At 43.8% G+C, this 26,350-nt stretch overlaps 1 long non-coding RNA gene across 3 annotated transcripts in view; it reads left to right on the top strand.

Moving 5' to 3' along the window:
• Positions 1 to 22,957, top strand: part of LOC140002387 (uncharacterized) — a 108,227-nt gene extending 85,270 nt beyond the window's left edge. For 2 of the 3 annotated variants that reach the window (XR_011808760.1, XR_011808759.1), the window contains exons 4-6: positions 10,875 to 11,035; positions 12,112 to 12,202; positions 17,973 to 22,957. This is a non-coding gene — a long non-coding RNA (uncharacterized lncRNA). Of the gene's footprint in view, positions 1 to 693; positions 1,326 to 10,874; positions 11,036 to 12,111; positions 12,203 to 17,972 lie in introns of all 3 variants that reach the window. The other variant, XR_011808758.1, reaches the window with a different exon arrangement.
• Positions 22,958 to 26,350: the final 3,393 nt, after the last annotated feature.

Here is a 26,350-nt window from a genome sequence, read left to right as displayed (position 1 = left end):
CAGCACTGAAACCCCGCAAGTGGCAGGAGGTTCTCGTACCCATGTCATTTCCTCGTCAGGGTCGTCTTGAATACATGGTTTCATCCAAATTGAAAAATTAATTCATATAAGGTGGTGGGATTTGTTTGTTTGTTTGTTTTGATATAGTTCCCAAAGGAGTGGCAATCAAGGCCTTTCTGGATTTTTTATTAATTGCTGATAGGAGGACAGAGCAAAATCTGCAAATGCTAGATACAAATTGGTCCCCTGGGCTGGCCCACCCTCAGTATGTCGGCTGTGCAGCTGTAGGAAAGCTCTGAGGCTGAGTGAGGAGCTGGTATAGTTCAGCTGCTTGCACTTCACCCCCTTGATTTTTAAAAGCAGGCATTTGCCCATGTTCTCTAAATTACTTGGGATCATTTACAGTTGTAAAAATATGGCATTACAAAAGCTTTGTCATTCACCTTTAGGGCCAAAAATGTTCAGCTCTGACAATGTTATCTGGAGGGAACAGCAGCTCCATTCATCTCAAACATGCTTGCAATATAACACGGCTTTGGGCGAAGCTTACTGACACCAATGCTCCAGAAGAAAGGGATGAAAATGAAGTGACCATTACAATGAGAAATGTGAGGCAGATGACATGCAATTTTGCTTGAACAACTGAATTTTAATAACAGAAAATTGCGCTGCCTGTCCTTTTTTGTTTTCTAGCTCTCTGGAGGTGGCCTTTCCACAGCAGTGAATTATTCCTGGGCTTTGGCATAAAGCAACATGTGGCCCCAAAGTCTGTAGAGAGCTCGGTCCAGATGGAGCAAAAGACTTGTGATATACCACCGTCTTGTGGAAGCCTCTTGTACCACAGCAGCTGCTGCAGCTTATATAGAAGCCTTGCCAGAGGTCACAGGCAGATATCAGAGGCATTTAGCAGCAGGCAGTGTACACCATGGAAACTTCTTCAAATTTCACAGATGAAGATAGAGAGTTGATGTTGTGCAAAATCAGAAAATGAATCAGATGAGACAGGTGCCCAGTCAAATGATGACAAAGTAACTGAACTGCTGCCAAGTGAAAGGCAGCCCTGGATTCCCTTGATGGGTTTCTGTGCTTTCATGAGTCTCATAGCAGCCCTGAATTCAGCTCCTTGCTGGAGCAGTTCAGCATCTATATTGACAGACAGTTAGGAAGGTTTACAGCTCCGGAAGGCAGATGACCCAGGATGGCTTTCTCAGAATGGCAGCTCTCCTCTTTCCCAAGCCAAATCTGCTGTACAGTCTCCAGCACATCCTGTTACATAAACTCAGCACAAAGTGTTGGAGAAATTTTGCAGCAAGTACCGGAGGAAGGTATGCTGAATAATGTGAATCAATCAGTTCTTTTTTTTTTTTTTTTTTTTTTTTTTTTACTCCCCCCAGCATTAAATCAGGTGGGTTCTGCTATGGATTGCTTTAGTGCTCATCATTTAATTAGAAACAATCACGCTCTCACTGCATAAATTCTAAGCTTCATTCAGAGTATTTATTTCAGCATGGGTTCTACATCATGCTTTTAAAGGCAAATCAGCATCGGTCTTAATTTCTGATGTATGAATTATTTTCTAGGATTACCATCGGATGAATGAGAGTCAGCTTTTCCAGTCTCTGGTTTTTAAGCAGGGTGTTTTTTTTTTTTTTTACAAGGCTTGTTTTGTGCAGGATGGAAGACCTGCTTCGAAGCAAGTGTGACCTGTGTGCATCTGGCTGTCTATACAGGGCCTGAGCCAGAGCCATTAAAATCACTGGGCGGATTTCCTCTGACCTGTGATTGAGAATGTTTTCATCCTATGCCAGATGTGTTAACCTCCTGCCCCACAGTATATGCCAGAGCTTGTGTGAATCTTCTGTATATTACAGAGATTATACTAGAAAGAAAGCCTTGCCAGACTGCAGCTGCATGATCTGCATAGGGTACATGTTTAATAGTATAGCACCTCAAATAGCGTCTGTTTTTTAGGAAAGTTCATGGAGGCCTTCTGCCTGACCCAAACGATCTGAGGCTGAGCACCAGCTCTCCAGATAGGTTTCTGTTCATATAAATGGACACATCTGTAGGCAAGACCAGGTAGTTCTAAATTCTCCCAGTACTGCACTCAGAGTATATAGAATGTTTGCTACAAGATGACTTCCAGTTAAATTTTACTAACTGACTGTATAAAAAGCCAACTTTACAGCTTGGAGAAGTTACTGATTGCTATGGATACCTTCAGTCATATCATACTTTTCCCTACCAGGGAAGTTTTAATGAGTGAACCTGTTCCCATCAACCCACCGTTTTAAATCAGAACAGGGTCAGGTGTGGGGGATTTACTGGTTGGATTTCAGGATACTTAAAGATAGAAAGGATGGATTTCCTAAACACCTAGCACATACTTCACCAGGGGGTGTCTGTTATTAAAAAAAAAAAAAAAAATCAAAAATCAAAATAAAAATCTGAGCAACCAAAAGCTGTTGAAGCGAGCAGCCACTCAGGGATTTTTGGAGCCCTGCTTCCTTATTTATAGCTCCTTTATACTGCAGAGCTCTGTTGACCTGCCCCGGTCCAGCCTGTGCCTGACATGCATTTAATACGGTGCACGTTAGCAAGAGTGTCTGCATCGGCCATGCCCTTGGTGACCAGGTAGGAGACGGCCGGTTGCGATCTTCAGGTGCCTTAATTGTTCGTACGTGCACGGGGAAGCAGCCCTGCTGGACTCAGGCAAGATCCCCTTGCTAAGAGGGAGCACTGGCCGGTCCAGAGCTTCTGCTGCCTTGTGTGGCCCAGCCCTTTGGTGCAAGTTACTGTGCAGGTGTGCTGTATGGTAATGGCCATGCCAGTTACGCTGGGAGCGCTTGGGTTGTCCCGCTAGCCGAGGGTACAAGTCCTGAAGGGACAAAAAGCTCCAAGTGCAAACGCAGCTGTGATAAAACCACCTTAGGAATGGAGTGATGCAGCTGCTGGCACCAGTACAGATTTGCAGGACTAGATGATGGTGTAATTGGATGCCTTTCTTGCCTTATTCACTCACATGTATATAATTTTATTTTATGTACCCACACCTTATAACCCTTGGCTTCATGTCTGCCTCTGAAAATTACAAGTCGGTCACTTTCTCAGAGCTTTCCAACCTTCTCCTCTTCTGTTCATTATTGACATTTTTGCCTCTATTAAATGAACACAGCTTTCCTTAAAGACGCGGTACTGTTGTAGGGACGCTTTGTGTTAAGGTGCAGCCTGTTGTCTTTCTGTTGCAGAAAAATATCTGTCTCTCATCACTCATACTTGCTAAAAACATTAATGAGGTTTTGTTTTTCTTACTCCCTCCCCTAGTTGTGTCTTCAGGTGAATCCAAAGGCTATCTGTAAACCCTCTTTCTTGAATCCTGACATAAGCCCCTGCTCACTAGACTACCCTTAGTTTTTGGTATTTAATCTGTTTGGACATCCCTAAAAGTGGAGTGACTTTGAGGCTGCAGTAAAGTATAGATCAGTTTAAGTGATCTTTGTATAAAAGTGACAGGTTTCTGCTGCTGCTGGCCTGAATAACTGCACCCAAGAAGTGCTGGGAAAGCCATTCATCTGCTTTTTATTTTCCTGAAATATTGAGGTCATCCCATGTCTATCTTTTACTGCACTGAAACAAACATACATCTGCTCCTATACAGGTGCATATGGCAAAAAGAGAGCTGAGCCCTTGCCTGCCATAAGCTGCAGCAAGCCCTGTACCAAGTTCTCATCCAGTTTCTATTTTCCCTGGTCATGGGACCTGAGAACAATCAGACAGATGTTAGGGATGGAGGCCTCGTGGTCTTAAAGTGGTAGTAGGGAACTGATCATGTTTGGTGTTGGGCTTCCCTGTCGTGGGTGGTAGGGCATACCTTCCCTGCTGCTCTGAGTGAAGCTGGGGCCCTGTCAGCGAGGTGCTCTAAGTTGGCACTAATAAATTAGTTCGTTTTGCAGAATGGTGAGAGGCAGCAGTTGTGAGACTGGTTATGAAAAGTCCTGGGTCTTATCCGTTTATGGCTCCAGCAGATCAACTGATACTTTAAAAGGGTACATACTAACTTATCTGCTGTCATGATCAAATAAACCCACTTCATTTATTCTGACCACTGAAATAGCAGTTGCATGTTCATCTAGTTACACCATTTGGTCTCTTTGAGTGATCTTCCTGAAATACTTTAAGTGCTATCAAAAATCACTCGGTACCTGTCTACTCACAAAGTGGTAGTGAGGAAAACGAAGGGAGCCCGGTTTTGCTCAGAAGGAAGGAGGATGCCAAAGTTGTTTCACACTGAATAGTGCTGTTATTTTCTAAGGGCTACTCCATGTCACCATATTTACCTGGCTGTGTGCATGTACAGAGTCATCTGCCTCCCTAAGAGATCACTCATCTTTAGTAGGATTCACTTTGTTTTACTTGCTGTCAATTGAGTACATCACAAAGGGAGAAGAGCAACGCACGGCATTACTGACAGCCCTGTATTACAGTTGGCTTTTCAGTCTCCCTTAATATCTCGAATACTAAGATAGAAAAGTATAAATATATGTTGTGTTGTTGTTTTGTTTTGTTTTGTTTTGTTTCAAAGGTCTGTTTGCTGCTACCAAGACAATCAAAATGAAGTGGGAATGATTTAGTAATGGATGATGATGTTATGGTGGAGCAACTGTGTTAAATCCTTCTGATAATAGTAATGACTATTTGACATACAGGAGTGCGTACTGCACAAGGACTTACAGATGGTCATTCACAGTCATCTGATTTGTCTACCTCGGACGGCCTCCCTGTGAACAAATACATCACCTTTTTCGCTCCGTTCTGAAGAAAATGCTAGCAAAAGGGTTTACAGGCGGGAATGTTTGCAATAACACAATTTGCAGAGGTGCTCATAAAAAAGAAAAAAAAAAAAAAAAAGCAAACACCTTTTGTACTTGTTAAATACTTTGCATGGGTTTTGGCTCTGGTTCAGAAAAGCACCTTTTTGCACTTACCTTTGTCACGTTAACTTCGGATCTCCATCAGGAAAATGAAAGCTTTGCCACGGGTCTTCTTGAGAGCAGGTGTGGCTTGTGCAATATGTGTGGTGCCATGTGCCGCGGAGCCAGCCACAGGCAAGGGGCGTCCCTGAGGCTCACCCAGCCATAGCTTGCAGGAGCAGAGGCCTCGGGGGAGGCCATGCTGCGCTGCGGTGTTCCTGTGTTCATCGATGCGCCCGGAAAGCGATCGGGAGGCTTACTGGCAAGTGCGTCGTTAATGCTCTTAAATGTTATTTAGGCCCACAGCAAGCTGCGTGTTCAACAGTTTAAGCTGTAATTGCTGGCTGATGCAGAAATAAGACTGGATATATGTAAATCCTGTTGAACGCTGATGTAATTTACCTCCTCGGATGGCTTAGCAGCCTCTGCAATTAGTGGTGTGTGCAGCTAGTCATGTTATGGAGAATCCATCGCACAGGACTGTAGGGTACATTCAGATTTGTGTATACTACATGTGCCTCTTTTTATCTTTTTTATTTTTTTTTCAGCCAAGGGGACATTGCTGGATAACACAGAGCCAGTGCTGTGTCCTTTGCAGAGGTTGGGGGAATGTGTGACCCACCTCCTGTCACATTCAGCTTTTCTTCCTTCTCTCACACATTTTTCACCTCCCCCACTGTTTCCCTGTGACATGTCAATGTTTTTTGGGGTGGTGGAGGGGGAGAAAACTCCTGCTGTAGCTAAAGCAGGTATCCCCAGCTCATCCAGTCTGAAGACATTGTATCAGCATATATCTTCATGCGTGTGCATACTGTTTGTGTTCATCTATCTGTTTAAAACAAGAGTCAGAGAGAGCGAGACGTACAGACATACGAAGTCCAAACAGATTTCCTTCCCCTGCATCTATAAAGTCTACTTTTGCAGCAAGCATGTGAATGGGTGAGTGATTTAGGTCCTAGGGTGCTGTGTGAAATAAGCGCAGGTGCACTGCAACTGCATAGAAAGTCATCAGTCTGATTTTTGAAATACATTTGGGAACAAAGGTGCAAATCCCTCTCTCTCTGTTTTGTTTTGAAGTTCTAAGATTAGGATCCGTTGTTCCTCAATGAAAAAGCAATCATTGGGAGCTTTTCCATGGCTTGGCACACACAGTTTCTAGTACCTGAGGGTCTGTGACACTCATATCATCCCTGGTTGTGCATCTCATAGATCCCTTTAGAGGCTTCCTGTTTCCAAATTATCTCCTGCACAATTTTAAAAGAAATGCACTAATAATGACTTTCCCAGCACATTTGGAGGCATTTAAGAAAGGAAGTGCTAGTGTTGTTGCATGCAGGTAAATTTCCTACAGACCTGTGAAGCCCTCAGACTATTTATACAAGCTGCTAGTCTGTGAAGGCGTAGTTACATCATGGTTATTTTAGACCAAGCCATCCCTGCAGGTAGGTGCATGATGGAGGTGTGACTTAATACAGGGTGCTTGGACTTATACAGGATGCTCAAGATGTTTTGTGGGGACACAGTCAGTACTGCCCAGTGCCCCCTTCTTTGGAAAACTTCTTTATTGCAGTCAATGCTCCTTGTTTGCACCCAGTCTGGGCCAGCTCTTGTAGTAGTTTTGTGTCATTTCAGTGATTTCCAAAGGAGGAGGAAGAGACTAATAGCCATACTCCATACCTGTTTTCCAAGGCCTCAACACACCACCTTATGCTCCCCTTTTTATTGCTTCCTTTCTTTTCAGAAATGGAGGCACCAGGCACCAACAGAGTTAGAATGGCGTGGGCAGTGCTGTCATGGTGGTTTGCCAGGAGTATAAATAAAATCCTCAGTTAAGTGAAGGCAGGAACATCTTTTGTCACTGTTGTCAGCTGGGACTTCACTTGATATTTCTAAATGGTGCTGAAGATAAGACACATGAGTTGAATAAAATAAAAATAACGTGATTGCTTCTCGTAGGAGGGAAAAACTGTTTTCTCCAATTTTTGCTAAAGCTGTAGTAAAATGTTGATTTCCCTGCCTTATTGCTGCTGCTTCTGCTCACAACTTGAACACGAATGTGTGATTTGCAGATAGTAGTCTATCTGCAGCACCATTTAATTGTACTTTTCTCCAACTAGCTGCACTGAGAAGGTCGGTTTTGAAAGCAGCTATTGGAAACATTCACCTAAATGTCTACTTCTTGAAAAATTCCAAGGAATATTTAAATCTGCTTGCATCCCTGTCCGCACAGTTTCCCAAACTTCCCCCCAGTGCAGGGCTGTGCTATCAGCTTCGTCATGGATGGCACAGCAGCTTGTCTGTGTGTGGTGCCCTGCCCAAACAGGACAGACAGGGGGATGAACAATCAATCTGCGGAGATCCATCTGTGGAAAGGAGAGTTTTCATTCTTCATGGTGGAAAGACAATTTTATCCTTGCTGTGAGGGGATATCACTCCCCCCTTGTTTTAATTTTCTTTAAAGGATTGCTCTCCTTTCACTCACACACTGCCTTCAGAAATGTAAATCTCACCATTGTGCCCCATTATTTGGGAAAAGGGGGAGGGCATTGTTCACTGAAGGATTTTATGTTACTAAGAGCGGTTAGCTAAGAAATGTGGTGTGTGTTTTTTCCTGCTGCAGTGTTAGACAAAATTGAAGAAGGAGGCCTTTACTGTAACGGTTATTTCAAATAACATTTCTGTGCTTCTTGGCTACCCCTTTTAAAGACATCGTAATAGCAACCCTACTCCGGCCATCTGACAGCTCACCTTGTCACATTATGGCTGTAACACAAATGTCCAGGGGAGGCAGGGAGGATCTTGGCTTGTTGGACATGGGTGTTCCTCGGCTGGGAGCCCAACCTCTATGTTTTGGGGGAAGGGGATTTCCTGGCCCAGCCCTGAATAAACTGGTGGGGATTATCAGAGGTGGTCAGGCCACTTTAGGAGTCCTCCCCCGTCCCATTGGGAACTACCTGGCAGAGCTGCCCAAAAAGCCGCCAAGTAAACGTCTTTGGACTGGATTGCTTTCCTGTTGGTTTGTCTTGGAAAACTTTGTTCCATGTTGTCTTATCTCAGATGTGGTCAAGCCAAACTTTAAGGAACTTTTGGGTGACTGCAGCTCCTGTTGTTGTAATTTTGGTTAGTTTATACTCAAATTCTAAAGCAAACCTTCCCTCCAAGAACAAAGAGCCTTGGCAAACCCCTGTGTGTCAGGTCTCGATGCCATCTCTCTGGAAAGTGCAGAGGCAGAATTCAGCTCGGCAGATTTTATCTGCCCTGATGCCACATGTGCAAGGACAAACCATCCCAGCATATTTTGAAGGGGACGTGTATATGATTGCATCTGTCACCTGTGAAATTCTGATTCAGCCATGGAACTGGACAACAGCCTAGTCCTGATCCAGACAGCTCAGTAAAGCCAACAGCTCTGATTTGCAGCAGTACTTTCAAAAGAGTCGTGCACATGTCAGTCCACCTGCTCAGAGTGGTGCCCATCCTCACTTGCGGTCTGAGGGAGTCCTGTGGTCTCGGAAAGAAGAGCAGCTCCTTCCAGCCCTCGCTGTCTTCCCTCATCCCAGCGAGAAGGCAAGTAGCTAGTGCCACTAACACACCAATGCATTCTTTGGCTCCCAAAGATGTTTTAAACCACTTGGTGTCCTGAATTAGGCTAGGATTAAGACCACACAGTTTTTCCTGTCTAGTTCTTCAAATTGTCTCTTCAGGATTCAACACTAGCATTATGATCCTGATGACTGACAGGGACGGGCTTTGTGTTGTCCCCTGTGAGAGAACAAGGCCTCATCGCTGAGACTGTGGACATGAAAATGAATTTCAAAAAGGGTCTCATGTCTCCTCTGACAAGTGGGAATAGCCTGAGCTATATGCCCATGCAAGCCTGGGAGGTTTTCCTCACATTTCGAGTTCAAGCAGTATTAGGAGGCAAAAAGCAAGATTTCTGTGCCTCTCAGAGAGTCGTGATTTAATTTCTCTGAAACACATTGCATGCCAAAACCCAACCTGTCAAGCAACTCACAGCAGCTCCCATGTCTGGCTGTATGGAAGCTCTGTGCTGTGTGTATCTGCATGGGTAGAGACAGGAAAACATCTGTAGCGGTAAAGAGCATACCTGGGAACGCACAGAAAGGAGAGCAGCATTAACAAAACCAGAGGATGCCATCCCCTTACCTGACCCACAGGATATGGGGACCCGTGTTTCTGGTCATGGGATGGCAGTTACCATGGATTCTGGGCTGTGCAACTTCAGAGCCAGAGCAGAACAAAGGAGCCTGGCTGTCTCTGCAAAGCTGGCCTTGTGCAAGACCTGTGTACATCACCTGCAGCTGTCCTGCTGGAGGAGGCTTCTGCCATCATCTTACCTAATCCCTGCCCTCCTCCCACCGCATCCTGAGGCGTGTCTGTTCCTCACCTTAAAGTCCGCTGGTTGCCTTCACCCCAGGCAGCAAACAGCGGTTACTTAAAGCCTTTCCCAGTAGCTGGCACAGGGTGTAGAGCTGTTGGGGTGGCAGCTCATGGGGCCGCTAACCTCCTGCAGGAAGCAGGGATAACAGCCTGGAGAAGCAGTCGCACACAGCAGAGAGGAGGCGGTGAGTGCAGCTGCAGTCCTCATGGGCTCCCCATCCTACCTCCAGGCTGATACGCTTGTTACTCACTGGTCCAGCCTGTAAGGCTATTGCTTTCATTCATTCAGAAGCTAAAAGTTTTTTCAGGAGAGCTTGGCAAACATCCCTTAGCCAAGGATCCAAGGGCATCATCCTCTCTCAGCTTCACAGCTTCTCATTAATATTTGAAAAGATTTAGTGTAAAATTTAGGGTGCGAGTATAGTGTTTTATGCAGTTATTTCTAAATTCATGGATTCCTAGATTTTCAGGCCAGAAGGGACTATTATGCACACCTTCTCTGACCCCCTGTATAATGTAGGCCACATTTGTTTAAAGATTCAATTTGCTTTCCTGAACAAACTTGTATATATTATATATAGTTTCATACAGAGGAGTAGCTAGTGAAAAGGTTGAAACCCATAAATATTATATTATACCACCTGGTGCTCTGGAGCTGGCTCCTGAATGACAGCCACTCACAATGAAGAGCAGCCTGAAAGGCAGGGAGATGAAGTGATATGACTATTGCAGAGAGCAAACGAATGGCTCCATGTTAGGGAGAAGTTTCTGAAGGCATGGTTTCAGTTTAAGTTTTATGTTTTTCCTTTGGAAAACAAACGTTCTTTCACTCCACATAACCTTTATTTTAGAAACATGGAAGCAAGAAAGGGGGAGAGAGGTTTCTATAGGAGAGCATGGTGTATGTGAATAACTCTGTAATCACAAGCTATCTTGAACTGACAAGGGGAGTGCCCCTACTGAAGCTCTCAATTTACAGCACACAAAAGGTAGCCTCACAGTTACACAACTGTATTTGCTGTATTACAGTGTAATGATTCATGGAAATCGTAGGAAAATGTATTTGGTATTTACTGACATCCCATCAAGTGATTGAAGATGGATTGAATGGCTCAAGAGAGATGTTTCTGTCTCTTCACCTCTGTTTGCAACAAAGATAAGAAGGAGAGGATTTAAGAGTCTCAGGCTGAGCAGCCACCTCTGTGACACTGGCCCAGGCTTTGATGGTCGTCCTCCCACTCAGCCTATTGCTCGTGCTGGAGCCTGCAGAAGTGTTTTACAGCTGAGTGCAGACCCACGTAATAAAAACTGAAGGTTCTGTCTGTATGATTAACATTGGATGTTATAAATAATACAAATGCTGCTCTGATGTAAGAATAAATACGTTGGGTGTGAGTGATGGGAGCTAGGGGGAGGAGCGGGGAGGAGGCAAGGAGAGGTTTTTGGTGGGCTCAGTCTTCTTAGCAGACCAGTTTTTGAGGAACTATTTTTTTCACCCCACAGATGTTCATGTGCCAGAAGATTGCCCCTGGTCTGCAAGCTGTACGTTACTGCAGTGCTCTGTGGGCTGCCTGGGACAGGAGAGCAGGAGAGCTTCTCCCAGCAAACAATGGCACAGGTGCTCTGGTGGCCCAGGAGGATTTCTGCTAACTGGGCATGCAAATGTGAGTTAACAAGGGGAAGCCCTTCTGGTCCCCACAGAAAGCAAATCCAGCAGTAGAGCTGAGCAAATCATGAAGTATTATCTGCCAGCTTCATGCACATTTTGCCCTGCTCATTTAGCATTCTGGATGTCTTGCGAGGCTATAGTTGGCCTCCTCATACCCCATCTTTCACTAGTGAAAGCAAGATAGCTAAAGGTGAGTCTGTCACTGGTATAAACACGTATGTGCTTTGGTGCAGAGATATGACTGCTTACAGAAGCAAATCAGCCCTCAGAAAATGAGCGAACTGTTCTGCATCACAATAAATACAGCAAGGTAGAAAAAGCCATGGTATTGGGAAAAAAAAAAAAGATAAGTGAAACAAAATGCATCTCTCTAATGAGCAAAGGTGTTTTCATTTACAGAGCTAGAGATTTTAATTTGATTGATCATTTCACTTTTTGACTTCATGATGTTGTAACTGAGTTTTCATCAATATGGGTCTTTTGCTGTTGAAACACCCATCATTAGGTTTTAGGAGATGTTATAATCTTTTTGTAATCATACAATCAGGTTCTAATTGTTTCTGGTTGTATCAGCTGCTCTCATCTGGCTCTAAGGTCATACTGTTTTTCTTCAGGCTTTTCAATATATGCTAATAACCTTTTTTGTTACAACTGGGATATCACAGATATGATACAAGTACTGCAATAGACCTATATATTATTCTTGCATTTGTCAGTTTTAATTAAAGAATGTAAAGGGTGAGACTGCTGACTCTGTGGAAGAGATTTGGTGATAGAAGGATTATTTTTAGAAAAACAGAAATAATACCGCAGCCAAACTCCATGAAAGAGTGGAAGAGAAACTAGGAGCCTCTCATAACAGTATGTTGCCATTTTGGCACATGCCTGTTTGAATGGACAGTGGTGGTACACATGTAAAGAAAGGATTTAGGAATGCTTAAGTTATTGTTTTTCTTTGAAATCCTATGAGCATCCATTCAGAAAGAGATGAAAAGTCCCTTGTTCTCCGAGCAGCTGAAGGGTGGTCCACTCTTGAGCTTCTTGACTAATAGGTTTTTTTTCCTCCTACAGAAGTTTTGCAGTGCTGTGACCTGCCAGCAGCCAAGCCAATGGCAGGTGGACGGGTTAAAAGGCATGATCTGAGGCAATTGGGCTTTCCCAGGTAAATTTCATCTGACCTATTTTAGATATCCTATTCTGTGAGGAAATAAACTTTCTGCTTAGAAATTCCTATGCTGAACAGAAAGGTGACCTACAGTGTTTAGCTCTTATTAGTATACCTAACCTGTAGTAATTTCAGATTTGAGCAAAAGAATCCTACCTCAGCTGTCACTGTAAGGCTCCAGTTTCTTACAGAGCTGCTAGGTGCTGATCCGGCATATAAAGCAATAATTGCATCTCTATTTTTTGAAATAAACAAATTCATTCTTGTGTTTGGTTACAAATAAAGATCTTGCTTTGTGTGCAGGACTGGCTTACAGTATACAAAGAGTATGTTGGATTCTGCCATAGCAGTGTTTGTTTTATCAGCGTTGTGACTCAGAGGGATCAGCGAGGGAGAAGAAAACATTGACAACTGACAAAAAAGGTTGGGTACCAACTGCTAGAGAGAAACTGCTGTCCTGCTCTTCCATTTCCTACTGAAAGCACTTCGCTCTGCAGGCAAGAGATGTTTGTTCCCATATCTGAGGGAGACCTCTGCTCTGGCATGTAGTGGATGTGACCCTGCTCTTCAGGACACTTGGCCTCTAGACCTTCGGAGTTCATATTTTATTTTAATGTATTTTGTTGTATTTTATTTTATTTTGCTTTGTTTTGTTTTATTTATTTTTCATTTCACTTTGGTTCAGAGACTTAGAGCTGAGATGAGTGCTCAGCAAACCCAAGCTGCCAAGCTGTTCCCCTCTGGATTTAGGGACCCACGCAGCTCAGCCAGCAACGAAAGTAACTTGCAGGTGTAAGCTTTCAGATCAGTGGCATGGCACTGATTGACAGCCTGTTGTCGGCCATCCGTGCACTCTCAATTTCTCTCTCCAACATTGCAGGGAAATAACCTTTCTGTTTATTCACTGAAGGTGAATTTCAGACAGTAAAAACAACCCATGGTCACCTTTAGGAACCATCCAAGGAAATGCAGCCAGTATGATTCCTATTAGTAAGCTATCAAGAGTTTTGGTGATCATTGTTATTATTTGTATATATTGTGTCAAATAGTTGGACAGATGTAAAGGAATGGGACTTTCATCTTTGAAGTGACATGCTTCCAGACCTGGAAATAACAAACCAGGAAGGAACAGCACTTAGCTAAATTATATTATTATTGTATAAGCTTTATCAAACAGCTGTTGGTATGTCCAGAACTACATCTCCAACAGGCTGCAGCCTATCCCTTGCTGCTTGCCCTGGCCAGAGCCCTACAGTGTTTTCTGTAAAACACTTACATGAAGATTGTGTCTGCAAAAACTGGTGAAGGAGCTCAAGACTCTCACAGACCTGTTCAGTTCTGTGGTGTGAATGCTTTCAGAGCAGATTTGGGAGAGGAGTTCTCCATAACTGTGGACCAGGCAGAGGAAGCTTTACTGAAGTTTTAGTAGATACAGAGGAGTAGTCACATTTTTTTTGAACTGATGGGGAAGGGAACAAAAAGGCAGCTTCTCCAAACATTCCCATAATAAACTGTGAGTTGGCCTTAACACAGACACTGCATGTCAGATCCACGTGCCCCCTCCTCAGCCTGCAGCTCTCTTGCTCGGGCTGGCATGCCCATGGGTGCATTGGCAGTGCCCAGGGAGTACTTCTCAGCCATAAGGGCTTCTTTCCCTTCTTCTCAAGTCAGTTTAGCTCCAAGGGCATTTTTTTCCTGGTCTTTTTTTCCCTCATGACTGAAGGCAGTGGTCTATCTATTAATTTGTTGCTGTTTTCCCAAAGGAGTAGCCTACAATGATAATTTGTTACTGTGGAACCCATAATGACTTTTAATTGTGGCTCCTAATGTCACATGCTGTCATTTAAATCTCAATGTCTGTCACTTCCTCGTTCTTTCCCAGAGAAAATACAGCTTTTTCCCCCTTCAAACATCTGTATTAGGACACAGTTTATGCCTGCCTCAGTTGAGCTAAGTGAGTCACAGAATGCTCCTCGAATTATTAGCTTCTCTGACTTAGCTGGAGTGGGGAAAAAAGCATCATCTATTTGTTATTTTCAGTGGGCACTCTGGATACAAAAGAAACATTCCAGATTTAAACAGATATTTTTGGAGATAGCCCTTGGGGTTTTCTTTGTCTGGAGAAGCCCAGCCTTGTGGGTCTTGCTCTCTTCTTTAAAATGAGACAAAATCATCTGAGCAATTGTTTTTATGTTTCTTTTCCTGAGCTAAGTGAGATCCTTTGCTGCACTAAAATCATTGAGGTGCTCCCTCCTCGTTTCACTGGCAGTGACTTTTATGTTGGAAACACAGAATGGAGGGACTTTTCCCACCCCACACACATAGGGGGAGGTGAGTGGAGTTGGTGGGTGAATCCCAGCAACAGTGCCTGCAGGACAGAACCAGATGGAGCTGGAGGTAGCCCCAGGGTTTCCCCGGGTAAGTAGCCCCAGGATCAAGATGTGCGGAATGGAGCTAGCAAGCCTCACAGTCCAGGTCACCCTGGAGGAAACACACAAGACATCATCGAGCAGAAGCTGAGGAGGCTGTGCAGGTACAGCAGAGGGAAACGCCAGGAGTCACTGCTGGGACTGTGATGGCAGCTGAGCTGATCTCATGGAGACATAAGGATGGTCACTCTTTGGAAATGACCTGGGACTTCTGAACCTGGAAACTGAAGTCTCCCAGCTTGAGCTGCCCTGTTGCTTCTCTTAGCTTATCAACAGCTGTTGCCTTGTAAGCCCGTATATGATCCAGACACAGAAGGGAACACAAACACAAATGGCTGGCAGAGCTGTGTGTGGTTAGTCATCTCTGCTGCAGAAATGCCCCTGAAGGAACATGCGTGCAGAGGAAACTATGCGTTTGTTCAGTATCCTCTGCTGAAAAAAGACAGTATCATTCTCCATTTAGCCTTTTTTTTAAAAATTATATTAAATTATATTATTATTATAAACTAATATAAAAATAATTTAAATATAATAAATAATTTTAAATTAATAAATAATAAATAATATAAATATATTATAAATATAATTATTATAAATATAAAATTAATAAATAATATAAATATAATAAATAATTTTTTTTTAAAAAAAGCTTAAACCTAAAACCAGGTCTCAGTAGTAATGGTGGTCAAATAGAACAATGACCCAACACATGTCAGAAAGGAAACTGAGATTTTCTGAGGAGCAGATGCAGGCTGAGCACTCGTCTCTGAGCAAGAGGGAATTGCAGTTTTGTCCATGCCTCTTCTGGGTCTGACTCCTCATGCTTTCTATAATGAGCTCGCTCTTGCTGTGTAGTGCAGATAGTCTACTTGAACGTTCAGATCTCCAGAAGTCTCTCCTGACATTAGTTCGATTTTGTTTTCATTTGTTTCTACATCTTGAGTCATTTGATCCTTCCTGCTTAAGTTGTACGATTATCATTGACCAGTGTCAGCAGGCAGAGAACCGTTTGTACAAGCTGCTGTCTGCTGTCACATTTCTCATATGTCTCTGTTACAGAAGAATGAATCCTTTTCCTTCACGGAGCTATCAAAAATGCTGTACGTCCGTGCATCATGTGGAGCGAAGTGACAGAGTTGTGCTTCTCATCTGACATCCTTAATGTGAGAGGATATAATCCGGCTTCATCCTCATTGCATTCCCAGTGCAAGCTCACTGCTGCTTTCTGATGTGAAGCACTGGCATGCACTTTGGTTTGTTTAACAACACATTTGCGTTTTTTTAACAAGTACGTACATAGGAAAAGTCTGGAGTGATATATTGTATGCTGTGAGAAACTGTTTTCCCCAAAACCATGATGATTTCTGGGCTCTAATGGTCATGCAGACATTTTTATAGGTAAATGGGTAGTAAGTGTGGGAGCTGACAGGGACATGGGCTGACTTCTGTAACCGGCAACCTTAACTCTTCCTCCCTTAAGCTGCATTTTCCCTGTTCCTGACAAGCTGATGGAGTCTTCTGAAAGCAGTTCATCCCACCTGCTCCCCCAGCTCTGTATCAGGCACAACACAGTGGGATCCTCCTGAGCTGCCAGGGCTTGCCCATAAAACAGTTCTAGCTCCCGCTGTTGGACATCTTCACCTGCCCCTGTGGAAACCCCAATGCCTGTGCCCCACGTCTGGCAGTGGCAGCAAGGTAGAGAGCATGCCAGCAGAGCAGAGCAATGAGAGGAGCCCTTTCCTTTCCTTTCCTTCCCAGTGCCTGCTGAGGCCATGCCCTGCCTAGGACAAGGTGGGATGCTGCCCACTGCCCCTACCAGCAAAACTGCATGGGAAATGCTCTATTTCATCAAATCCCAGCAAGATGGTGAGGGGAGACAGTGGGGCATATGGGGAATTGCAAGTCTCGCAGTTCTACCACGCTGTGAATTTAGAGGGTGTTGCCAGTGTGTAATTCCCCTGTGCTCTGTTGGCAGAATTGTGTTGCAGTTGATGTAGACGGGATTGTGCGTGTGTCTTCACCCATGGAGGTGCGGGTGCTCTGGTGGTGACTGCAGCCAGCTGGCAGTGTAGAGCTGCATGTCCTGAGGCCCTTGCAAGGAAAAACAGGGAGCCGCAGTCACAGCCCTGCCAGCGTGGCTGTCTCCTTTAGCTCAAGCTGCTCACTCTGGCAGCAGGGGAGATCTCTGCGTTTTCAAGGGGAGGAGGGACGTGCAAACTGGCAGCTGGGAAAGATGTCGTAGATTAACTTCTGTGATCTAAGATGCTCCAGTGGAGATCCCTGCAACATCTGCTTTGCTTGCCTTGTGCATACCTACATATTCATGCACAGCTTTCTGAATGCTCAGGAGATGCTTGCGCATGCAGGAAGAGTTCCAGTGAGCCGTAAACCTCTTGCTGTAGCTGATGGGAGATGAAACATCTTTTGTCTGCCATATTTTCATCTTCAAAGAATGTTTAGGGCTTATGGAGAAAGTCAGGTCTGTCAGAGGGTGCCCTCTGTCTCACCTGTTTCCTGACAAATGTGAAGAGCAAATTGAAAAAGACCCACAAATCGGCATGTATGGAGAACCAGGCTATCTGGGGAATAATGCATCTTTGTGAAGGCCCCGTAGGCTGATGCTGTGTGAGCAAACCAAGCACGAGGGGGTGACGCTGGGGCCTGGCAGGAGGCAGCAGCCCCGTGGTGAAGAAAGGTTCCTGACACATCCAGCGAGGAGTGTTGTGGGATGTGCTCCTCTCCAGAGCCAGGCCCTGCTTTCCAGTGCCTGCTGATGGAGGCCGACAGGCAGACAGCAGGTCGGGACTGTGGCTTCCCGCAGCTCGCAGCTCCTCAGACTGTGGGAGGCTTGCAGGGGTTGCAACTTGCATGCCACACGTTGCAGAAGCCCCATGACAGATGTGCACAGCGTGGCATGCTGTGGTGCTCCTTCCTGCCGATGAGGAGAGGATGGAGGATGCTCTTCACTGCTGTGGCTGTACATCCCCACCTCCAGGCTTGTCATAAGTGAGCCTTGCCTCCACATGAAGATTTTGCCAAAATGCACTTGGTACTGTGTTTATGCCAACATCACAAGTGTAGGGTTAATGCCATCCTCAAAAAAATTGTTTGAATTTACAAGATCACAGCACTTGACTCTGATCATCCCGAAAAGGGTCAGATACACAGCAAGTCTCTCCCTTTGGGTTTTTCCCTTGAGAAAACACTCTGCACCTGGGAACGGAGATTTTTTTTCTCTATTTTCCTTCTCTGCCTTCCTTCCTTCCAACGAGTGACTTAAAATGATTGTGTGCATTTGTCATCTTGTTTATTATTTGAACTGATTTCTGTCTCACCAGCAGTGTTAATGTGACGAGCGCATGCTGTTCTTCGCTGGTCCTTGACTCTCTTCTCATCTCAGCTGTGGACAGAGCAGCGTGAAGGCAGAACACGCCAGAAAGGTGCTTGTGCATAGGACACACGTGTGTGCTGCAGGCCGAAACTTCTATCTCTGCATTGTCTGCCACACTGCTCCTCTAAAGGACAATCAGCATGTGTTTTCACACCAGTGTTTAGCTCGCTGTTCTCTCAGCTCTGAAAGCTCCTAGGTACAGCAGTCACACCAAGTTTTGGCATTTGTGTGTTGATAAAATGAAGAGTGATTTAAAGAGAAAAGTGTTATGGGCCATGAATAACTTAAAAATAAAATACACAGTAAGGTGCTGTTTTCAGTAGTTCCAATCTGGCAGGATACAGTTGGGTGGTCTGCTCTTTAAACGCTCCCTTGCACAAAAGACTGGACGTACTGAGGGGCACCTTGCGCACTTGAATGCGCATCGGATGCAGAGAGGAACAAGCTGCCTGAAAAGGCTGTGCTTAGAGTACTCAGAAAGTTGTGAAAAGCTAGAAACAGATAAAAGGGTGGTTTTGTTAACTGAAACAGATGTTTCTTGGATTCCTTGATTTGGATCAAAAAGGCTGTTGCTTTTTTCTTTGTTCAGAGAAACTGAAAAAGTCGTTCTTTAATTTTGCTCTGTGTTTCACAGTTCAGGGGGTAGTGATACCAGTGGAGCATTTTCATATAAGTTAGAATGTGTTAACTGGAGATTTGGGGCTCAAACTTTCCACTAGATTGTGATCCTTGTGTAATAAGGTCAATCTCATTCCAGCTTGTTTGCGTTTTAGTGCTTTGTGTAACATGCCTGATGCTAGAGCAGCTCAGCACAGAAAATAGGCCTTTGTTCCCTAACAGCCTCTTCTCAGTGCAGTAATCATAACTTCCTAAAGTAACAGATTCACAGCGACATTTCAGCACACATTTTTACCTGCTGCTGCTGAGTGAAATGCACACTCCGGTCAGGTAGGCAGGGCAAATCTTCATTGCAAGAACACTGGAGACACTAAACATGGCATCAAGGAGGAGCATAAGCAGACAAGCAAATCACTCCATCTAGACCTGTAGTTGAAAGAAAGACGGTGCAGGAGTTTGTGTTGCTCAGCTTGTAATCCAGGTGCAGCGCATGCCTTGCTGCTTTTCCTTGTTTTCATTAATTCCCCTGCTCGGAGTCATCTCAGTCTCCATCTGATCTCTCCTTGGCTTCCTATTATTCTTTATGGCCAAAGCTGGGACATTGATTCTAACAGGGAAGCAGATTGGTTCTAGGCAAAGGGAATCATGGAAAAAAAGGGCTTTAGCTGTCGATGTCAGGAACAGCTCAATACCACCGGGGAGTGCTGGAGAATACGGGTACTGCGAACCTGGTCAGCCAGGGCAGCAGGACCCCCTCCCCAGACCTGCTGTTGGGAAAGACGATGCCAGACCTGCACCACTGCCTCCTCTCATCCTGTGCCCTGCTGGAATTCCACTCCAAGGGAGAGCTTTTTGAAAACTGAGTGCTTGTTTAACCACCAAAATTTGGCCGTGAGTTCAAATCAAAGGCATCACTTGGAACAGATTCTGGAGCGCTGGATGGGGGCCTGAAGAAATCAACACTTCTGGGGGCTCCCCCAGTTGGAAACGTTGAACACAGCAGTACGGGGACTGCAGAGGGGCAAACATTGAGGGCTGTGTTTACAAGGACTAATATTTTAACATGAGGAACATAAATACTTTTAAAACGTTTTACACAATTGTTGTAAATTGTTGATTGTTGCCATGAAGCTGAAAGGGTGCAGAGCTTCATGCATCTTAGAAATGTTTTGACGTAAGAGCCTGAACTAGGATTTAATCAGATTGCTGTGCTCTAAAAAGTACTCATAATTTTTGCTTAATTTCCACATGTTTTCTCCCACTCTAATTGTAGTGCAACAAAGTGGAGGGACTAATCTCAGTTAAAAGTAAAATTGCCAAGATTAAAGTGCACTTCTGTTTATTTTTAAGGGCAGTGGGTTAATAAGAGAGCTCTATTGTTGATGTCAGCATCACAAGCCAAAGATAAACACCACTTTTCTGCACTTAGATCACATTTTCAAGGCATTATTCTTCATTAATGAGTATTATATTTTTATTTATATATATATATATAATATTTTTTTTTCTTCTGCTAAGGAAAAAAATGACTTTGTCATAAGCATATTGGCTACCAATCGCAGTCATTTCATGGCTGTTCTGTAATATATTCACTCCTATGATGCTTTTGCATTTATTTCAGCATCAATTTTTATTTTAATTTCTTTAATTTCTTTAAGTTCCTCTGTTACCATGAGATTTGTTTTTACATTTGTTTTTACAAAAGAATTTTACTCTTTCAGTTCTGTAATTTAAATGGATATATTTTCTGTTCTTGTACCTTTATTATCATTTAACCTTCAGTAAGAGGATAGCCTTGATGCTCTCGCTGACATAAAGGTTCCTAAGTCCTTGTGGGAAAGAGCTGAGCATGTATACTTACAGGGCTACTCCCTGTTTCTTTTTTCTGTCTCTGCTTCAAGTTTGTGTTGGACAACTGAGTTGTTTGACGAGCTGAGTCCATGTTGTAATGCATTTTAGAAAGGGGGATATTATCTACCTAGTTAGTTAGAAAGACACTAGTCATTGTGGTATTTCTTCTTTTAAAATGTCCCTTGGAGAAATCTGTCACCTGTATCCAGGTACTCAGGTCCTCCCATAAATAATTCCACCATGTGATCACTGAATAGCGTGATTTTCTAAAAGAGAGACGGAGAGCTTTCAAAGCCACAGAGAGGCATCTTTGTTCGTTATTTGAAAGGCATTCCTGCAGACCACCAACAAGCACATCGTGCAGCTGCCAGCAGTCACATGCTTCTGATGCTGGTATGTAGAAAACTGTGCAACGTAAAGCTCTGTCCTGTGAAATAAAACAGGGAGCTTGTAATTTCAAATTAGTTTTTGTTAGCACCTTATTTTGACACTTAATTCTTGTAGGAGAGTCTCTGAAATGTGTCTGTCCTAGTTTACATGTGTTATAATCATATTGCTCCATTATATTCATCTGCAGTGGTACACACAGGGCGCAGCAAATAGCTTCCCTCTTTAGCGCCTTTTGAGCTTTGGTGGAGGAGAAGTTTAAGCAGAAGTTTATTTACTCCTGTGTTCATTTCCATATTTCCACAATGTTGCAGAGTGTCCATTTAGATAACTTATTGAGGCCAAAATCAAACTCTCGGGAACAAAATATACTATGGTGCTCTTTTTAGTGCTTTGCTTGTGTAGGTTAGCAAGTCCTTGACAGGTGAGACTTGCAGAATGTTCGGTGTCCTGACGTCCAGAAAGTCAGTTACTGTGTGTTGTACCTGCCTTGGTAAAAGAAAAAGAGAAATGGCTGTGCGTATATACAGTTTATGGTATCACCTATTAAATATTAAGCTACCATCTATTAAGTATGATTTTCTTCATCACATTGCATTTTAAATTAATATTTAACGTGCCTGCATTATGCAATCCTTGCTAGGCCAGTTGTCATGACAGACATCTCTGGCGCTGTACAAATGGTTGAGACAAAGCATTACTGCAGTTGAGGGAAAGGAAAGGGAAGGAAGGCTGGCCCCGTGACTTGGATCAGCACAGCCTTCCTGCATGCCTGGGGTGAACTGTGCTGTGGTGATGGGCTGGCTCCTGGGACTTGGGGCTCCTGCTGGCCCCTGTGAAGGCTCTGCCAAGGGGCTTCCCTTTGGCACCCTTGGGTTTCCTGTCTTTTCAGAGCAGGGCGCAGGGGCTGGCTGTACCAACCCAGCCATTCTTCCAGCACGACATATGTTAAGCATGGGCGTGAATGTGGGAGCTGAAGCCTTCAGTGTCCTTGTTCACACGTGTTTTCCATGTCAGCAAAGAATTTGCGTTAGTCCTCCTTAATCTGGCAAGAGTGGTATAAGGTTGTCAAGAAACGTAAATGAGCAGTTTTGAGAAGTACTAGATTAATATTTAATTTTCCTATGTGGACCTTTAGAACGGGTACTGAATGGTTCCTGGTTGGTGGGATAGCAGATAATAAAAACAATAATATACAGTCCTAAGGCAATTTATTCTGACTGTATTTGAAAGAGTTAGCCACACACATTGTATTTTTGTGGCATTTTTGTACCACATGGGAAACAAAAATGTTAGAAATCAGCTTGCCAGAATTAGGTGTGCTAAACCGTGCATCATTACAGAGTCTGGTTTGTGTACTCACGTGGCCATCTTTATACATGCAGTCCCCTCTTTGCGTGTATACAAACGGTTTGCAGATTAGGATGCAGAAAGAGAGTATTGTGATCATCTCATCTGGCCTGCAGCAGGAAATGCTTGTTTGCACTGAGTATTTGTTCTCGTCGGTCTGCTTGCATGTCCATCTCTCCAGCAGTCCATCAGTTGTTACAATTCCTAAGCACGAGCTCAGGCTTCCTCACATTTTTCTGTCCACCCACTTAACTTTGAACATCTCCTTCTTCCTGGGAAAAATGGATCTGAATTCTTTGATCTGCCAAATTCTTCTGGTAAGACAGCAGGCATCCAGCGTGATGTGTGCGTGCCTGCATTTGCATGAGAATAACCTGCTTCTTCTTGTATCTTGGGAAGGAAAGCAGAGGAATGACACGGGTTTCAGAAATATTTTCCTGCCATACAGACACTGTAGTAACGAAGGTTCAAAATGTCTTTGATCACGATTCATACAAGCTGGTATCTGAAATACACTCAAGATTTCTTGTGTCAGGGACAGGAGAACTTGAACCTTAAGGAAACTTAGATGTCACTCTGTAGTGGTTCATCTCTGGTTACTTGGCTCTGTCCATGGACTTCTGGAGGCTAGAATCATGCATGCATCTTTGGTATTTCCAACCCAAACGGTGACCTGTCCTGAGTGTACGTACAGGCATGACTGTACCAAGAGCTGATTCAAACTGAAACATCTCTTCTGTTAAGTGTACCCATTCTCCACTATCATATTGCTGGGGCATGTAAATTGAGCATCTTTTTTCTCCTTTCCAAAATTCTCCTCTTTGATTGCTGGGCTGTCACCTTCTCTGCAGCCAGCCCAGTCAGCAGAGGGGTTCAAAGACTGGAGTTAATTTTTAGCATCAACAGCAATGGATGTTGGGAAAAATGTTTGCAACTTTGTCAAGGTAAGAGAAAGATGTCTCAGCAGAAAATAGGCTGGGTCACTAGGCATCAGAACAAATTAATGGGGGTTTTCACTTGCTTCATTTATCCTAAGTCAGAAAGCTGCTAGAGTAGATAGATGTTCTAGACTAATCAGATTGCAATATAATTCAATTGAGTAGCTCATCTTCAGCACCAGTCTCACATCTGTAAAGAATAATGCTTTACCTCGAGCAAAGTCATACTGCTTTTCTCTGGCATAATTTGCAATTATTCAAATAGCAATACTCCAGATGATGAATTCAAAGTTAATCAAATTGTTGTACCAATGAGCTTGGTAGTTCATCTTCAGTATCAAGTTTGTAAGATCTTTTATGGCCAGCTTCTGAAAAAAGAAAGCCTTATCTTCATCAAAGTTGTAGTTTAGTTAGTTCTTGTGATTTGTGTCAAGATGAGATTTAGAGGGAAAAAACACAAATTCAAGTTGAATGTTGGAGTTTCTGCTCTGTGAAGAAACAGACCCTTCTAAATAAGCCTGTGTGCTTTCTGATGGCTTTAAGAAATACTCAAAACATTTTGCTTTTGTGCAAGAGAATTTTCATGTTGTACTCTCCAGACTTGATGTATCTATTACCTGGTGGTTGTTACAGCAGCAGGTGAAAGAGATAACATAAATGTGGATACTTCAAATTTTGTTGAGAATGTGTCAAGTTAGATATGAAATCAGGTGGTTAACTTGAAGAGAAAGGAGTAAGTATCACAGTATCACCTTTGAATGCTTCTGCAAAATTACAGAAAACCTTCGCTTAAGTTCAGAACATTTTCTTTTCATCTGCATGCAGAAAGCATGCTAAGTACCAATGAGAGATTTGTCCATTCCTGACTCTTTCCTGTAGATACTTTGAGTATCTGCTTCCCATCAGGATGGCTACATGCTGCAAAGGGTTTGCACTGAAGCCCCCACAGTGAAATATTTCTAGCCAGTAGAAAGCTTACGAAGCATTACATCGGACTCAAAATCAGGTTGGTTGACAGATCTGATCCAGTCAGCTTGCAATCTGAAAGATGCCACAGGCTGCTGAAGAATCTGGCACTCAGTCTCCTCCCCAGTGCAGTGCCAGGGGTGCAGAGTCTAATCACCTGCTTCAGTTGGGGGCAAAATGTTCTGCTGTGGTGGACAGAGGATCAGCCCCAGCTGCAAAGTCTGTAGGACATAACATCATTTGTAGTGTGCGCCAACACACGGCGAAAGTGCTGGGTGCCACACCGGGAGCACAGATGTCGGGGCTGGATTGTTCCTGGAAGCTGGCTTTCCTGGGGCTTGAACGAGAGCTCATACCCACCACATCAGATCCTTTGCTGGGGTGGGGAGGGGGGTTAGCAAATTGACCTAAGTCATCTATGGGCTGCTGGTGTGTACACTCATGTGCTGTAAGCAGCTGAGTGTTAACACATGGTCTCCCTATCAAAGGTCTGTATATGAAACTCAGCTGCTGGAGTGACAGAAGATTTTGTGTTGTTAGCGCACACTTCATTAAAATACCAGCTGAAATCCAAGTCTGAAATCCCACAGTTTGTGTTAGTTGATAAAACTCAATTGCCTCTAATTACTGTTAGAATGGCTTTGAAATAATATTTTGTTGTAGTAAAGGTCCCCTTGTGATGAGGAATAGCTGGTATTCAGAAGTGGAAACTTGGGAAAGAGTGAAAATATGTGGTGGGGCAGGGAATATGATCGAGACTGCTTTTACCACTGTACTCTAATTCTTCCAGCAGCAGCACTGTAGAAGAATCAGGGATGCCATCCTGAACAGGAAAAGTTACACGTTTTTGCCTCCAATAACAAAATGAAGCTGCTGTGAATTAAAACAAACAATTGCAAGTACTCTTTTAATCCAAGAGGCATTTTCATGATCTGGAGAGGAGAACCTGTCACTGCTTTGTATCAATTGAATAGATCTTAATCCTGCAAAGCTCTTGTGTGAAAATGAGACTATAATCCCTTTAATCCCCAGGGCTCACTCATGTGCTTAACGTTCAGATTGTGTAACATCTGCTTGCGGACCCTAATGTAGGTGCTTCTCTAGTGTGTATACAGGTGTGATCTTAGAGCGATGTGCTTAAAAAGAGCTCGCTGCCTCAGAGCAGTCCTGAGACGATGGCTTTTTTCGAGGTAGCTTGTCTGTTTAACAGGCAACCCCGTGCATGGAGTGACCATTGTGCTGGGGTAAAGAACCTTGTTGCCCTTAGGTTTTTACAGCAGGATAAGCATGTTAGCTCTCCTGTATAGAACAAACAGTCTTGGTTTTATACTAAGACAGAAAGATGAAATATGATCAGGTTCTTCAAACTTCATATTTCTCCATAGCACTATTGTTAAAAATATTTGTATAAGGTGTTCACAAAAAGTCACATCAATGTGTTTGTGTATTGGTTTAGCTACAGGCTTCCATTATGACAAACCATTTTAAAAACATCATTGGATACCTTATGAAAGTTTAATAGGACTTTTTAGTGACACAGTAGGAAATCTTTTCAGAAGATGTTATTTTAAATCAAAACTCTTTGGGCTCTTTCTGGGAAGTTTGGTTGACCCCATCATCCTAGCTGATCTCCACAAGCTATGGATACAATTGCAGAGTAAAATGGAAAAATCACTCATGGACAAAAATCTCTTTGAAGAGAAGCAGGCAAAGAAACAGTCAGTGACTGCTTAGGCATTCATCGCTTTATTTTTATTCTGTTGATTCTGGTCAGAGCTTTAGGCTTCAGCAGAGCCAGGATTGCGTGCCAGAGCCTGAAAATGCTAGCAACCACCACAATTATTCCTTCCTAAATAAGGGCTCTGCTCCTGACTAGGCTGGATGCTGGAGGGGTGTGGAAGTGCCTTTTGCCTTCGGTACCCACAGCCCTCCATGAGGCACCTAGCATCTTGGCCGTGGTGGCTGGGGAAGGGGCTGAGCTGGGGAAAGGTCTGCCGGCTGAGCAGATGCCAGCGTGCAGCTGGGAGGAGGTGCCAGGGAGCCTTTGTGCCCCCCCCTCCCAGTTCAGAGGGTGGCTGTGAGCTGGAAAAGGAGGTCTCTGGGTTTCCTTTGTCTGCTGAGCGCTCTGTTCGACTGACAGAAGAGGTGGGGTTTGGGCTTTCTCCATGCGCCACAAGTAGAAGCCTTTTTGGTGTTTGCAGCGAGCTAGTAGCAG

Source organism: Anas platyrhynchos, chromosome 4 (assembly GCF_047663525.1).
Source record: "Anas platyrhynchos isolate ZD024472 breed Pekin duck chromosome 4, IASCAAS_PekinDuck_T2T, whole genome shotgun sequence".
Taxonomy (NCBI): Eukaryota; Metazoa; Chordata; class Aves; order Anseriformes; family Anatidae; genus Anas; species Anas platyrhynchos.
The sequence above is the reverse complement of the archived record's forward strand: the minus strand, read 5'-3'. Positions and strand labels throughout refer to the sequence as shown.